The following is a 13999-nucleotide window of genomic DNA, read 5'->3' on the forward strand; positions in this document are numbered from 1 at the left end:
TGAAGAGTGATTTCCTTATGAATTTAAATGGAAATGGCTGCAGATCTGTGTTGTCCCTGGGCTGCCTAACTGGTGTTCAAATATTACCTTTTTTGACTAAAAATGATCTTTTAGCCCAGAAAACCTCATTCTGGTAGCTGATTAGAAGCTGCAAGAATATTTTCCTAAATTCAGTTTAAGCTCATTAAGTTGAAATTTTGCTCTCAGTGGGACATGCATGTGACCTACTGCAGTTTCCATCCATGTTATATGTTCATGTAACGGAAAACAGAATATGGTGTGAGGTGCCACATCTTGTGTTGCTAGCTTTAAAAAACACCCCAAACCACAAACTCAAGAAAACCTGGCATGTGGTAAACAAGCACAGGATTTGAATACTATCTCTTTATATTGCTCTTTACAATCGGGGGCAAGTTAGAGCAGGCAGACCTTTTTTCAGTTATCTAGTTTTCTCTCTTTTCCTTTATCTTTCTAAATACTTTCCCATTATTTACTGCTCATGTTTATGTATGGTTTCAGGTGTTAGCATTGTTGCTGGTTCCTGTGCACTACCTGCCTTTAGTGCACAGGAAAGGGAGACTGAGCAAAAACATTAATAACCTGCACATTTACATCAGCAGCCCAGGACAGTGAAATAATGCAGGAGAGCAGATGGGGAAGAGCAAAATAGAAGTAGGGAGCTGGGAAAGGGAGCAGTTCGTGCAGATCAGGTGGACACAGCAGGCATTTAGTGAAAAGGATGGAGAATATCATGCAGCAGAAAATTGGGAGACTAAAGGGTTTGATAAATTGGAAGAAGCACTGGACCAAGGACACCTATAAACATTTGGCTTGACAGTGGCAGGGCTTAATTTTAATGATTGGTGAATTTTCACTGTGTAATGAGTGTAGATGAAAGTGTGATACTTACCTGTTGCTGTAAATTAGACCACACAATTTATTTATGTAAAAGCCATATACATTCATGTCCATCAAATTCCCCATGTCTAGCAGAACAGGGCCTCCAGTGGTTTCCCCAACTATTTTAGTTGCAAGAACATAGGAGCTAATTCTGCAGCTTCTGGAGTTGACAAATGTTCCCACTCCTGTTGGCAGTGTGGGGCTAAAGGATGCTCAGTACTAGAATAAATTGCCTGCTGAGTATAGCTCTGTGCCCAAGCGTATGTATAGTCACATTAAGCATAAAGAGCCAGATCTTCAGTAGATACAAATGAGCAAGCCATGCTGAACTTAATGGACCACCTTTGCTTTTTACTAGCTGAGGATCTAGCCCAAGCACTTAAAACTTTTAATTTGTTTTTATGTTGCTTGCAATCATCCATTCAACAAATTAGTGTCAAAAGATGCTTTTGAAACCATTCAGCCAAGAAATGTTCAAGCAGATTGCTTCCACTCTGTTTGACCATATAATCTTATTAAATGAGAAGCAACTCCAGATTTATTCAGACAGATGACATCACACTACCATAAAGATATGAACTTTAACTATCTGCTTTGAATTAAAAGGCTGAAACCTCTCTGAAGTATTCACAAGCTCTGTATTGTGGATGTCCTGTTTGAATTTATATATATTTATTGAGCATACACAATCCTCATTGTTACAGTGTGTTTCCTAATCACAGCGAGGAATAATAGAATATAGCACACCTTGAGCTTTCCCAAGTTGCTGTAGTTTTATTGAAAAATCTCTGGGACTGCATCAGCAGTGGTGGAGGATCCAGCCAACAGCTTAAGAAATATTTAATTACTTGCCACTTGACATCAATTCTTAAGTCCTGGATGAAAAACTGACTCATGGTTATAAAACAGTAATGCCCTGTAGAAATTCTGTTCACTTCGTCCTTTCTTTTTGCACGTTTCAAATTTTCACCTATCCATGGAAGATGAAAGGCTCTCAAAACTTGGCAGAAATGGCAAGTTTCTCTCCTCAAACCCTTCACAAACACAATGAAGTGATCAGCTGTAATTACTTTTGTAGTAAATCACCTATTAATTTCCCATCCTGTTGTTCTTTTCCTACTGCTAGACTCCAAGAAATTTGGTTTTGTTCCTTATGACCTGGTCAAAACCCACCAAAAATCAGTACCTGTGTCTGCGTTGCCCTTTAGAAGCAGTGGTACCCCCAGGATCTTGGTTGTCTGGTTGTCTCAGTGACATCCAAGTTATATGATATGATAAATATACATATCTGTATGTATATGCTGTGTATGTACAGAGCTGTGTGTTCAGAAACACACTAGCTATATCTTCAGGACATGCCTCAAGTTCAGAGAGTAGGTTTTACATTAAAAATACCTCTTTTGTGGGATCACAAGTAGGAATATTTTCCACGTTTATTATACTGATTTTAACAATTACTCAGTCTTTATATCAGACAAAGGTTCATGTCTTTGTCCATCTCAGCTGCTTTGTTTTCATAGAAATTTTTATTATCTCTGGCTTTTCAGGGCATATGTTGTCAGTGAATGGTAAGCTGTTGCCTGGGGAAGGATATTTCACTGGGTCAGAATATTAATCTGATGTTTAGCTCCTGTTTTTCTAAGTTTGAGAAACTGTAGTTCCTCAGCATTTTTTGTACTTCATCCCATGTGAACGTTATTCTTCAAATACATGATGCGGTAGGGATGCCTAGTTTTGCAGTGTTGGCAGGGAATTAGGGAGAAATAATGAAGGTAAAAATATTTTCAAGGAGCTGCTGGAGGCATTTTTTATCTTGGATTTTATTTTAGTCAGGCTAACCCAAATTGGGGGGGGGGGAAGGGGCAAAATTGTTCGCTCCTATGTATCTGTCAGCAACGGTGTTTAATTTTAACTTGTCATATTTTGTGGTTCTAAGTGACAAGAGTTAACAGAGGGAGGGGAAAGAACCCCAAATAATCAACTTATTAGCCAGTGTTAGGAACAGTAGTAAACAGTAATACGAATACTCCTGGACAGTCTTACTAGAGCTGTTGGTATTGCACACGCCGGTATGGGACTCTGGACAAGGATGAGTAGTTGCAAACATTGAACAGTGAGCTGCAGCTCAGCCAGGGAGTTTCTGAGCTGTTTTCTAAACCAAACAGTGCTGGTCCTAGTGGTCATGTTTGGCTTCCAAATGACTGTTCATTCAGATGGATTACTTCTGAAAACGTGCATGCAGCCATGGTTTAGCCCAGCTTTGCCTGCAGACATAGGAAACCCATTGCATGCCCAGCTCTCTCACTGCTGGAAGCGGAAGGGTTTTGCAGACTTAAGGCTCTTGTAAATTGATATATCAGTTTCTGTAGTTAAGTACTTTGGGGCAGGAGGAGGAATGAATTCTGTTCATGGCAGAATGGGCATGAATGTTTAGTAAGTAAATATAATAGTATGTGGCTTTGCTAGAGCAGCAGATTGATGCACCCGAAGGAGTTGAAGCAAAAACTTCTTGAGCAGCAGGAAACCAGGCAGCTGTTACCAGCAGCAACTCCAAGGAAGGAGCTTGTAAGCAAGCTTAGGAAGTGGCCAGACTTCAGTTCCCTGGGTGGGGAGAGGGAGAAGATGGAGATAAGCCAGGAAACTATGAGACTTCGTGAAGATTTACAGGGAGATGCAAAATAATACATATACATATTCCATACTACCATACTTCATAAATAGTTATCCCCCATGGGGAGTGCTGAGGCTGGATGTGCCTGAAGGCATTGCTGCTCTTCCATCTGAAAGCAGAATGAACTGTGCTGATTTGGCAGCTGAAAAAGCCACTTGGTGCTGCTGGTTTCTGTGCTGCTGGGGTTGGCTGCCACACCATGCTGTGCACCGCAGTCCTGCTTGGCCATGCCCCACCTTTAAAGAAGTCCCAGTTCCTAATTTGAGCATGTGGGGAACAGCTGGAGATCAGTCAAATTTATGATCTCTTGGCATGCAAAAGGAAGTTACTAAAAAAGAAAAAAAAAAAAGCACCCCCCCCCACTCCCCCCCCCCCCAAACCAGGGTGCTGCCATTGCCTGCATGCCTTGTATTTAGTATCCATGAGTAGATATTGCACAGCAGTATCAGACCCTAAAACCACATATGTAGCAATCTCAAACTGCAGTTAGCTCCACTGCAGGATAGTGGAAGATGCTGGAGTTGTCCCTCAGTGATGCTCGTTTACAGCAGGTAATATGGGGCATGAAACCCTGCACTGACCTGCAGCAATACAATGGCCTCATCTGCTGGCATGGTGCAGAAGGCTCCTTGAACTGGTGTCTAGGAAATTTGAATCACTTGGTGTTTAGGGTTTTTCACAACCAATTACATCACGCATGAATTGCTGACTTAAAGCTTGTGACCAAAATACACACCATAAAGCCAACTTTATCAACCCAGCTTCTCAGAACAGTTAACAGCAAGGCTGACTTTACTGAACAGACTTTTGGCTTCAGGCTATGCAAGAATTTTAAGTCAAAAACATGCAAAAAAAGATACAGCCATGTTGAGGGAGGCAGCAGGAAGCATGTACTATCCAACCTAGAAGGTAAATTCCTCCTGCTCATCAGTTCACGTTATTTGGAAGCTTTGGAAGATAGATGATCATATGTCCTGGAGTTAAAGGAGATGGTTTTTTTCTGGTATGTACCAAGCGCTGCACCTCTCGGGCACTTCTGGCAGTGTCTGCCTCATGCCCGTGTCCCCCAGTGTGGCATGTCAGGGGCATCCTCCATGCTTTCAGAGAGGAGATCAGTACCAACAGGTCGTGGTGGTGTGCTGGTGGTGCTGCCTGCTGCTGGCTCCTGCCCGAGATGGATGGCCTCCTCACCAGCTTGAACGCCAAATTTTGATGAAGACTTCATAGAGAGATTAGGCTTATTCTACAGGGCAGTCTCTCCCTCTGTTTTTCACTTCTCCCTCTAATCTCTCTGTGCTCCACAGCCTGTAAATTACCTGTCTTTCCCTGAGAGATAACCACTTTAACATTTTTCCCTTCCTTAATATCCCTTGACTCTGTAAGCTGCTCTTTTTCCAGCTAAACTGGGCAATCTTTTGGAAGATACTGCTTTGTCCTACAAACCTTGTCATCTTGACTGCATCTTCACCTCCCCGCCTTATCTCCAACTGACCCAGAGCAGTAAAGCAGGACTGGTTTGCACTGATCTTTTAAGACAACCTGTCTTTAAGCATAAGAGAAGGTGAGATTTTTCAGATGGACAGGCTTTTGTTGACTTAAGCATCCTTAGCAGCAGCCAGGTTGAAATTCAAAGTGAGATTTGAAGTAGTGTTGGCTATTGTTCCATGTGATGCATTGCTATTTGTATGAAATACTACGTTTCTGTCCAGCCACATAATTCTGCTGAAATACTGTTGTTACGCAGAGCATTGCATGATGTGGAAGCCTCTCATATGGAGAGGGTATATGCTGCTTGCACATATTATTGAAAGGTGCAAATGCATTGGAAACCCTGAGTTTTCAGACCAGTAAAATAAACTTCTTTGTAAGGGTTGAGTAAAAAAACTGGCAGCAGATGTTTCTGATAATGGCAGTATAATGTAATATGCAAATAATCTCCAACAAGTCAGTTTATCCCGCATGTCTCAGAAATTAGCAAAATAAGTAACTCAGACTTTGAGCCAGGAAACCCGAAGTCCAGGATCGCTTATGGGCTCAATCAGGTTTTTGAGTCATGATTTTTGAACATGCTGCTAGTCTAGTTGATGTGTAAGAGTATGGTATATTTTTAATTGTAGACTTACTAGAGTGTTTCAACATGCCATTTCTTCCTGAACTGAACTTTAACCATAAGGCAGAGCAATTAGGTTAATATTTTCAGAGCTTCAACTCACTGCCCAGATACAAGATAAAATAAGACCAGGTGGCCATGGCCTCTACCTGTGGCAGTTGCAATGTGTTGAGCTGTCAGCCTGGATTAGCCCAGCTGGAGTGTTGTGGTTTATGGTGGGGGAGGCTCTGATGGTGCTCTGCTGTCTTCTCCTGGAGATGCCTCACTTTTCCAGGGCAGTGGCTGAGGCAAGCATCGGTGGTCCTTGCAATACTTACCTGTGGGTCCGTTATCTTCTACCACATCCAATTCTCACCAAACCCTGCAGGATGTGGAGAATGAACCGTTCAGGTGGTTCGTGCCATGGCCACATGCCTCGCTGCTGCCATAGCAAACACTCTGCTTAAATTAGTGGTTTTCAGGGGGCTCTGCTTTGTTTCTAAATGTTTCCTTTGGACTTTACATTGCCAAGCAAGATTTCAGCTCAGTAATTAGTGTGTGTCAGTATATTTTTTAATAAGAACTTATGAGCCTGTGAAATGGTCCAGTTGTTCTTGTTGTTTGGGAAAGAAAAATCTACTGTGTGTAAGGTAATGTAATTACTTTTCTAAAGGAGTTTTTATTATGCACCTAACTGCACATTTACTGTACTTGATAGACCAAAATAAAACCAGAACAGAATGAATAAGCCATTTTGGTCCATTGGGTAAATAAAACAGCTAAAGCGTTTATAAATATGTATTTAGTCAGCAGAGCTGATTGGCGACTGTGCAACTGCTCCAGTGTCTGAGATAAGTAATCCAAGTTTAATAGCCTTCCATAAATATTTCCTTGTTTGTCACGAGGCAGTAGTTATTTATCCATGCTATGCTGCTTGTTTGTTGTGTTTGATGAGATCTTTTGAAGAATATTAGAGAAGTTTGTTGTTTTGCATGTAACAGAAGCGTGGGCATTGCGTGAGTTTATAAAGTAGCATGAGAGTGGTCCTCATAGCTTGTCCCTGTCTCTTCCTTCTTTCCATCCTTGCCTCTCCCTTGCAGGTGGTACGTCTTTGGCATTCCTTTTACTCTTTCCGGTTTGACGAGGTTAAAATGTGCCTTCTGTCTGCTAAAGTGGCCCTAAAGATTTGACATTCAGTAGGGCTGAATGTCAGCCCAAATGCGTTTTCTAATTGTGTAAAACTATTGGACACGTTATGAAACCCATCTAGTAACATGTTTTACTAGAATGAAAAGTGTGAAAAGTGATTCTGGACCTATAAGACCTAAAGCCTGTTCCTTCCAAAGGCATAAGTTGCATTCTGGCTTTTAAATTTGTTCAGCACATTGGTCCAGCTCTGTCGAAGTTATCAGTAAGTGTCTGTTCCTGTGGTTTGTTGTGCGCAGTAGTTGGTGGAAAGGCCACAGCTGAAATCCACCTTGTGCAGCCAGCAGATAATAGCATACAGTTATGCTCTTGCTTGGAAAATAAAAAGTACAAGAAAAAAAGTGCCGTGTTTTCCATCTGCAGAATTGGAAGTTTTTCAAAATGTCACTTCTTACAAGATTTCAATTTAGTTTCTCATTGCAACTGCAAAGCAGGTGACAATGGCATGCAATGCCCCTTCTATTTGTTTTGCTTCTCCCATTGAAATTCTATTATGTGAATTGCCTATAATACAATTTTTTTCTTTTCATATTTTAATGTTTTAAAGAACTTTTCTCTCAGTTACTTTAGATTTTTTTATTATCCTTTCTATGTTTCCTGTGTTCTTTCTTCTTTACCCATACTTATTTTTCAAAAATTATTAGTTTTCCTTCAATTATATAATCAGATTTAGGTTTTAACTCTTATTGCCCATTAAATACAGAAGTTCATCAACCGCTTTTAGCAGAATCAACATTGTGGCAAACCTTATTCCCTGGGAATAGAATCAGTGAAGCCAGAAATTGGAAGCAGCCCTATGCAGCTTCTCAGCTGTTATCAACATGTCCAACTCTGTTGGCACCTGTGTCAATGAGGGATGATCCATTGCCAGAGACATTTGTACGGAAAAACAACAGTTCGTGAAAACAGAGGGTTGTTGAAATTAAAGCAGACGTACTGCTGAGCGTGCGAGGTGACTGTTTCTGTACCCCAAGATGCTGATGGGACTTGCTGAGCGTGCAGGAGTCGGGATCCGGGCTATGTCTCAACACTGTTCAACAATGGAATAACTATTTGACCCATAAAAACCCCTAATAAATGAAGAACTGTATTCTCCTAACTATATAATAACATTTTAAACAGTGACCCTCAGCAGCAGCCAATAACTGAGCTAGATTAATGGGTGAGTCCGTGCGTGGGTCTGTCAGGAGAGCTCATAGCCTCTCTGCTCTGTTACATGCTGCTCAGGGGGATGGACCAGCGTGCTGGATTCCTGACACTGGGAGTTGGAGAGTCACGGAAAAGTTAGAGAGAAGGCTTATGCCATTCTTGGAAAAACAAGGTTGTTCTGCCATTGTGATGGTGAACTGGCCAGCCTGGGCTGCGGAATGTGGACTGGATATAGGACTGTCACAGCTTACAGTGGTCTGTTGGTCTCAGAACCAGTAAGGAGCAACTCCTTACTGTAAGGCACAGCATGGGGAATAAGTCAAAGCCCTTGTAAGTACATTAAATTATCCTGGAAGATCTGACTGCTCCTCAGTATTATGAGGCATCTTAATTAGGGGGAAATCTCACATGGAGGTAGCAGTAAAGGAGCAGAGACAGCAGAAAGCGCGCTCTCTTTTTTTCCTTTTGGAAATATAACAAATGCTTCCTGCATTTGGAGATTCACATTTGGATGACACCTAGAAATATATTCAAAGCAGGTCAGCTGGATTAGAGGCATTGCTAAGTGAGCATTTTCATTAAGTCACAGAGTTTGCAATTATCGCTAGAATGTCCTAATGCGTCTCTGGGAAGTGTGGAGGTGCTGGTGAAGTAATCAGGCTTTGAGTGAACTTCAAAAAGATTTCTGTTTGTATGTGAGACAATGCTGAAAATGACTCTTTACCACCTTTTACTGTTCACCCAATATAAATAACATCACCAGAACAAATCCTTGCTGATCTGTGTATCAGGCACTGCAATTCTTTCTTCAAAGGAAGTGTCTTCATGAGGGCTTGTTTATTATAGCTGAGCTGTATTCCCTCTGATTAGATGACCCCATCATCTTTCAGAGATCTTTAACTGCGCACCCTTTAGTATTTTAAAACAGAAATAGTAATTACAGCCCTCTGTCTTGTCTTTCACCCCTCTGCCTTTCCATCAGGCAGAAGCTCTAATGTGATTATTTCACAAGGTGATGTTTGTTCGCTGGAGGGTGAGAGACTGGTCTCGTTGTGAGAACAGTGCTGCTGGCCTTGCTGAATGCTTGTGACAAACACGGACTTTTTCCATGTTTTTCTCTATTTGGGTGACCTGAGGGATTATTTTCCACAGCAATTAATAGTGGGAATGACATAACCAAAACACATTTTATTGTATTCATTTAACAATGGGGACATGAAGAAAATCATTAAAAGTACCCAACTTATTTCCTTTGCATGGGGAAACTAATATTGACTCAGTACTCTAATGATGGAGTTTCCATTTTACTTTCCTAGTTTTGTAGCAATAATTTTCAGACCTTCCTTAAACCAAACCTGTTCATTCTTTCAGTGTATTCCCATGGGACAACAGGATTTCTGTCAAAACAGCAATACAGTTCCTTTCAAGAAGCTAACTGGAAGCAGGGAAGAGAGAGCGGAGGGGGGAGCGTGGCTCCGTGCGTGCGTGTCCCCTTTGCTGATGTGCTGATCAGCAAGCGGCTGATGTTAATGGTGCTCTCCGGAGAGAGGCAGCTCTAAGCGGGAGAGCCATTAATATCCAGCCACTCTGTCAGTGGGAGCTAAGCATAGTGCACTTATTTAATTTAGACATTAAATCTTTTTCTTAGCACAAACAAACGCTCCTTTGCTAGCTTAATATTCTCCTCTGCAGCTTTGGACACAGAGCTTTTGTCTGCAAATCTCTTTTGGGAAGGGCTCTGAGATCTCTCCTGAAGCCCTGCTGACCCATGCTGGCTCGTCACTGCTGGGGTGAGGGGAAGGGACTGTGTGTCCTTGGTGGCTCCAAGGGCTTTAGGTCACTAAGTAGTTAAAGGTAGTTGGTCAGAACTGCTCTGTTGAGTTTGCAATTGAAAAAACAAGCAAAACCCCAACCCCAGACTAGACATTTTTAGCTCACTCTTGCAAAATCCCATCTGCAACATGTAAAGAGGCACCCTGTAGCTTTACTTATAGCTAAAGTCCATATAAGCAAGAATAAGATGGACGAATAGAACTAATAGTTATTAAAACTGGGTCTTGTGCTGACTTAAATACAACAAAGTTGGTTTTTTTGTTGTTTCTTTTTAATTTCTAGTGAGAAGGGATGAGTTCAGATTTTGCTTCTTCATGAACAGAGATGAAGCTAAGCATTGTCTAGATCCATGGTGAAACAAATTCCTCACCATTTGGTGCTATGCATGCTGCTGGAAAAATAAATGTGTTATTTTCCACAAATACTACCTATGCTAGTATTTCTTTTTAATTACTGGAAAGATTGCTGGTGCCACCACCATTTCCCTTCAGGCATGCTGTATGGCAAAAAGAAGATCCGAGGTTTTCAGTAATATACCCATGAGCTACTGAGAAAGTTCTCCAAAGCCAAAGGGTTGGGTTTCATTTAACAGGATTCAGTTAGTCCTTAGAACACACAAACTTCCCTTTTTAAATTCAGATAAAAATCTGTGTTTTCTGTGCTGGTTGTTTATCAGGCACTAGAATATGAAAGTCAAGGTTTGTAGGGAGAAGTAATATCTTTTATTAGGCCAGCTGAGATAGAAGGAAATCCGGGAAGCTGTTGAGCACTGGAGCTGTTCATCAGGTCTAGAACGTTAATGCCAATCATCAGATGCTGGATTCACTCCCTTTATTCTTAAGTAGAATTTGCTGATTTTAAAGTTACCGTAAACACAATCTTTTTACTTGTTATCAAAATCTAATTATGTGTGTTTGCCAGCTATTATGATAAAAATGCCTTTCAGGTCTCCCCTTCTTATCTCCCTTGTCTGGGTTTTTTTATCTTTCGCTTTTGGATGAAAAAATAAAGATAACTTTGGTGGAGAGTGTTTAATGTGATGCTGACTGACTGTAGGACTTCAGATAAGACTGTGATCTAGCAGCAAAAGCTTTGGGGGTACACTGTAATGGTGGGACATCAGTGGAGTCTGAAACTGTCATATTTCTACTTTATGTTTTAGAATTTAGACTTGATAGTTTGGATTTTTTTTTTGCTGGTTGCATGGACAGGGTCACCCAGCTGTGAGTGTCCTCTAGGATCAAGCGATAAGTTCATACCATCCTCTAGAGCATGGGGCCAGGGTTCATGTCTATCTGTGGGTGATGTGTGCCATAAGGAGCAATAAGTGCTGCTGACTTCTTGCTGTCACACGAAACAGGGCTGCTCTGTGCGTGGATGCCAGCGTGGGGGCTGCAGCTGAGCGGTCAGCGTGTAGCGCAATCTCTGCATTAGCTGTCTGGGGTATTATTTCATCCCGAGTTAGATCTTATGTGAGAGTTAGGCTGTTAGAAATAAAAATTAACAGAGCAGATATTCAGACCAGAATATGTTTGTCAGGGAGTGATGTTGCATTCGCAAATCCCAGCTCTTTGCCTGCAGATGTGGTGTGTGTAGCCAGGCTGGCCCGTGCTGCCAGCTGGCACAGAGCTGCAAGTGTTTTAGCTGCAATTCTGTACTTGTTTCATGTCCCGAGACCTCATTCAGGATTTAATAGGAATTAATTCTAATAGAAGAAGTTAAAAAGTAATAATCACTTCTTCAGTCATGCTCTTGGGCATTTTTTCCCCTAAGATTTTCTTCTTCTGCATCCTCTAATAGGAAAAAACACATGAAAACATGGTTCCCTGGAGTGCAAACATCAACAGAACTGGTACGATTTCTGAGATAAAATCAACTTTAAACTAATTGTCATAATATTTGACTTGATAATACTGTCACAAATGTCAATCTCATGTAATCCAATAGTCATGACGTGCCTTTTTCCTCAGAGTGGTAGCAAATCCTTTAGGTTTCAGTTAGGGTTTAGCTTGTCACTGCCTGCCAGTGGCAGTCTGTTATCATTGCTGATTCAACCCTATGGACTCTGATGAGCTCCAAATAATTAAAATTGTGTGCCTGTATTAAGAAAAAAGGCAAGAAACCTAAGTAGCAGAATATCCTCCAAAACTGGAGTGTAGCTTTTAGTATTTTCCCCTGTAATTGGGGTCATTTAGTTTGCAAGAAAGATGTAAGCCTCCGAGGGAGAGGCTGGTATTAGTGAGAGTTGCAGTCCCACAATTGTTTGTGTAATTGTGTAATTACTAGTCTAAAAAATGAAGTTTTTTTTTTACGTGGTGTGAAGAAAGCTCTTCACCCTAGGTGGGACTAATCTATAGTATGTTTTTAGTGTATCTCCTGGAGGAGGAAAATGTACAGAAAGGAGCTTCTGTTACGATTTCTTGCTGCTGTTTGTATTTTGTTTTTAAGATTAGGAGCACAGCAAAGTGGCCGATACACTGAAGACTGTGAGCTGTGACCCCGTCCCTGACACGCCGTGTCTTTCTAAAGCTTTTGTGGGAGCAAACAAAAATACTGTGAATTAGGCTCTGTTGGTGCCTGAGAGGCTCCATCTATTCTGGTACTTCCAGTAGCAGAAGCAAAGAAGAAATTTATGAGAGTGGTTAAAAATACTCCTATTGATTCCTGGAGCTATATTAGTCTGAGTGATTTGGTACGCTTTACTTTCTCTGTGTGCAATCCTCATTCAGTTGCTATTTTGTGCCTTTGTCATGATTTCAGTGAGGCAGGTTTAAAAGGAAAGTAATATCAATTGATCTAGTACAAGTTGTAAGTGTAAAAACAGGCACTACTTTGGAAGCAGCAGCAAGGAGATGCTGGCTCCTCGAGGATGCTGGTGCTCCAACACTTTGTCCTGCATTAGCACTACCTGGATTTGTGTTAGTTATTTCATCGATAAGTTGCTTTACTTTGGCAAGTCAGACTGTAACCAGTAAGTAAACCCTATCGTTTGGTCTTAATGGGTTTGGAGGCCCTAAGATGTATCTTGACTGTTATGAACCTAATACCCATAGCCGAATGTCTCAGATTCAGAAATAACTTAACTCTTATTCACACAATTTTGAAAATAACAAAAATGTCTTGTATCTTTATGTTGACTTTATACATGTTCTCGGATGGATTTCAGCGTTTTATATTTAATTTTATTGATATTGGGTTTTTACCCTAAAAGCCACTGTATTATCTTAATCACAGCAAGTAACCTTTCTCTTTCTCATGTGTGAAATGGGGATAACACTAAGTAATCTTAGAAACACTGCGTGGGATGGTTGAAGTATTTTGGTATCTTTAAAATAAAGCTGTTAAAGAAACTGTGTGTGTGTGTACCAGCGATACGCTTTGCTCTGGCAGGCAGCGGCTTTCTGCCCAGGTTCAGTAGATGATGCTTTGTGGGTCAGTGGCAGATAGAGGCAGCTACAGCAAGCTGCCACAATTATTGATGGGTTGGGGACCACTGTGATACTTGGGTCAGGACTTGCCTGACATTGTCATCTGGGGTTTGAATAGTCCTCAGCAGCAGCCCTTGCAATATCTGCAGGATGTGTCTCTCATTTAAGTTATTGGGACAGGAGGGGCTGGGCAGGCTCTCACTAAGACTGTTGTCCCCCACTGATGGAAGTGCAGAAGGAAATGCATGTGGCAGGACTGTGGTTTGCCCATCGGAGGCTGGAGAGGTTCCTTGCCCTGTGGGGACCTCTGTGCTTGGAGGGCCATGTGAGGGCAATCATCTGCTGTGCTCCTCTGGTCCTTCACCCAGCAGAGCTCCTTTCCCTGGCATAGTTCCAGACTGAAGCATCCCTGATATGTCAGACATTAAATGTAAAATTATATGGAGACATTAGGTCTTTGGGAATCTAAGTAAAATGAAAAAATGAGGCTGTTTATTTCTGGCCTTGCATTGTGCCTGTCGGTGATGCTGGAGGGTGTTGGGACTGGCGGAGGTCGGGTTTGGCCGAGACTGGAGCAGAGAGGTCTCTGCTGCGGGGTCCGCTCCACTTCATCTACTGCGGAGCCTGACCCTTCAAAAGTGCTGGTTCCTGCTGTGCTTGCACTGCAGTATTGCATCACATGCAGATGGGCCGAGAAAGCGATTTCTTCAAGTCTCTTAAGAA

General features: G+C 41.7%; 1 protein-coding gene across 2 annotated transcripts in view; it reads left to right on the plus strand.

Annotated features, from left to right (window-relative positions):
* The window catches only part of FSTL4 (follistatin like 4), a 240491-nt gene that overhangs the window by 22847 nt on the left and 203645 nt on the right, over positions 1 to 13999 (plus strand). The window lies entirely within an intron of this gene.

Source organism: Haliaeetus albicilla, chromosome 27 (assembly GCF_947461875.1).
Source record: "Haliaeetus albicilla chromosome 27, bHalAlb1.1, whole genome shotgun sequence".
NCBI lineage: Eukaryota > Metazoa > Chordata > Aves > Accipitriformes > Accipitridae > Haliaeetus > Haliaeetus albicilla.